This window comes from Arachis ipaensis, chromosome B01 (assembly GCF_000816755.2).
Source record: "Arachis ipaensis cultivar K30076 chromosome B01, Araip1.1, whole genome shotgun sequence".
In the NCBI taxonomy this organism is placed as follows: Eukaryota; Viridiplantae; Streptophyta; class Magnoliopsida; order Fabales; family Fabaceae; genus Arachis; species Arachis ipaensis.
Window position 1 is genome coordinate 3,060,717 of NC_029785.2, and position 3,326 is coordinate 3,064,042.

Here is a 3,326-nt window from a genome sequence, read left to right on the forward strand (position 1 = left end):
TCCACAAGCTAAAGACCAGCACCAAATCCAACATTGTTTTTATGCTAATTCGAAGGAAAATTGATATTAAATAAAAACATTTCAGGAACACATAATAATGAGTAACGATTAACAAAAATATGATATTAAATTTTGCAGTATAGTATTTCAAGATTGACTATCTCTATTACAACAAGGTTAAGTATCTTACAAAGTTTATAAATTAATAAATCACATTTCAAAACTTCTCCAAATTTGTGTACGTAATACTTTTATAAATTATTACTACACTATAAATTGTCAATGAAATTTCTAGTAAAATTCTTTAATTTTTTGTGACTAAATGAAGATTTTCTTTTTCTCAACGAATTCACAGGTTGCCCACTTTAACAAAGAATGTTATGCTCAGAACCATTCAATACATTAAAAAAGATTTTTACCAATTAGAAATCCTACCTGAACAGTTGCCAAAAGGGATCCGGTTCTCTTCACATATTTGTAATAATTTTTTGTAAATCAGCAGCAACGCTTTGAATCAGGATAGACAATATCTAGACTCTTTTAAAGAAACAATTCATTATTAGTTGCTAAGTGGGTTTTTCTTTTTGAAATTTGCTTAAAAACAGAGAATGAACATCCAACTTAGTGCTTCATAAAATTTCTTAAAATTATGAAAAAAAAAGGAGAAATGACGATCTTTTGGAATGCGGCAGTGATCGACGAAGATGCAATTACAAGGTGAGGAGGGTTGCAGCAGCGATCTGCAAACTGCGAGGAGAGGGGGCTGCGGCGGTGAACTGCGAATCGCGAGTGAAAGGGGGACGGAGTAGTGGCGGCTCCTCGAATCGCGACTGGGAGGGCGCGAGCATTCGTGAACGGCAGTGGCTGCGGTTGATTCCGTCAGGGAGGCAGGGCGAGTGGTCGCCGAACAATGGCGCGGCTACCATAATGTAACACCCTACCATACAGAGCTTTACACCTAGGATGTAAAACCGAGGTGGTGTGGTATTACGACCTCTAAAATAAAATATATAATAATACATAACAAAAGATAAAATATACTAGGAGCCTTGAAAAATGGGTAAAGCAAAATCACAAAAAATAAAAAACGCAACGCTCAAGTAATAGGAATACTTGCGTGCTAAGAAACCTTAATAGGAAATGATAAAGATAAGTAAGAGAGTAAAGGAAAGCCAAGGAAACAGCATACTAGCTCCTGACTCAGCCTGTGAAGCCATGGCTGGTCGGAGAATATTTACATATATACATAAGTATCCCAAAAACAAAAAATACAGAAATAAGTTTTCTAACTCTCCTGTAATCCTCTATGAGAAACAACATAGTCAAGTCTCTTGGAGAGCAAGCTAAGTACATATATACATATATAAGTAAACAGAAAGCCCAAAACATCCCAGACTACTCCGCTTCAGGAAATCCAGACGCCTAGCGAGGAGCCTCTCGACCTGCATCTGAAAACAATAACACAGTATGGGCTGAGAACTGGAGGTTCTCAGCATAGTAAAGGTGCCATGCGTATAATAAATAAGGTCCTGGGAATGCTAGAGGCAATTCTAGAACTCCGCCATACAATTGTAAAACTTAATTTCTAAACAGAAGGCATAAATAGGGGTAGGTATACTAAACCTGCCTAAACTCACTCAATCTTAAACCTAACCTAACATCAAACCATTTCACCCTTTCCTCCGTCATCCATAATTCAGCAAAGACAAAATCACGCACAAGTAATAGGCAAACAGTGCAAGTAGCAAGTATATCAGGTAGCAGGATGTATACATACAGTTAGGCAAACTCAGGAAATGCATAACAATCAAAACAAACAAATGCACATGATGCATGCATGTCCTATGGCTGATGGGGTCCATCTGTCGGTTATCCAGCCAATCCGACAAGTCCGAAAACCTTAGACTGTCCCCCGTCGTGCATCCCCAAGAGTCTATGCATAGAGTTCACATTTATTCATCATATAATCATTCAATGGGGTTATCCATACCTGAAAATTTATACCTGTCCGGTCACCCTTACGACGTAGGGTCAACAGAGTATCGAGATTCAACCTAGAACACGTGGTGGCGAGCCACGGTTTTTACCCAAGGAAACTCGTATCTCAGATATCATTATTCATAAGCCATTTCATTTTCATAAACAACATATAATCATATATCAAGCCATGGCATTAATCCTTATTTAATTTCCTCATCTCTTTCATATAACTCATCATTTTATCTCTTACTTCATCCTCAAGTTATCTTATTTTTCTAGCTCCAACTAGCTACTAGACTTAGTACTATACTCTAAGTCTAAAAGGAAAAAAATGGAGGTTTAGAAGTAAAAATTTAGTTTAAAACAGCCAAAATCCAGTTTTGCAGCAAACCAGGCCACGCGTACGCGTGGAAGGAACACCAGGTCACGCGTAGATCATGCGCATTAGCTTTTCACGCGCACGCATGGCTACTCGCGCATGCGCAGCTTAAAAATTCCATGCCACGCGTACGTACGTTGTTCAAAAAAAACACGGTTCACCCAGAAAGCTGCTTTAATGCCCAGAAAATTGTTTTTCCACCTGCATAACACATAATCCACACCTAAACTTCCGACGCTCATAACTGGAGCTTCAGGTTTTGGTTGGAAGTGAAATTTGTTTCAACTCAAAAATGGTTTTACAAGCTTTTGAACGGTATAAATTTTGTGAAAAACCCTTCGTGCGGGCTCCTGTGTTAATGGCGATGGCTGTGGCGGTCTGCAATGAGGACGGGGTGACGGAAGTCTGGTCGGTGCCGCCGTGGCATGGTGACGGCGCGAAGAAACTGCACCTCGGGTTGTTAGGAGTAGGGTAGGGCAGCACGCCATTGGAGGTTTGGGGGAGAGGGATTAGGGTTTGAGGAAAAGGGATTGGGTTCTAAATAGGGAGAACAAATTTCTTTTATGTGATGGATTTTTTTTATTTTTTAAAAATCTAAATTTTAAAATTAATTAACTTAATTGTTATTTGATATTAATTTTAATTTAACCTTTATTGTATACATTGTACAATAAATATATTGGTTCTCAATACTTTTTCTTTAAATAAAGATGTCTTAATCTTTTTCTTTTCTTTTTTATAGATAATTTGTTTAATAACAGTTTTAGATTTCGTACAAAGATAACTATATATGAATTTATACAACATACATTTATACATAGTTTTAAAGATACTATTTTTCTGGCTAATAATGATTTAATATTAAAATTTATTTGTTTGATTTCACATTAACATTTCCGTTGTCGTCCAGCGGTTAGGATATCTGGCTTTCACCCAGGAGACCCGGGTTCGATTCCCGGCAACGGAA

The 3,326-nt window shown here is 37.6% G+C and overlaps 1 non-coding gene across 1 annotated transcript; it reads left to right on the forward strand.

The window, feature by feature from the left end:
• Positions 3,255–3,326, forward strand: TRNAE-UUC. The gene has a single exon. It is a non-coding gene; the product is annotated as a tRNA-Glu (tRNA).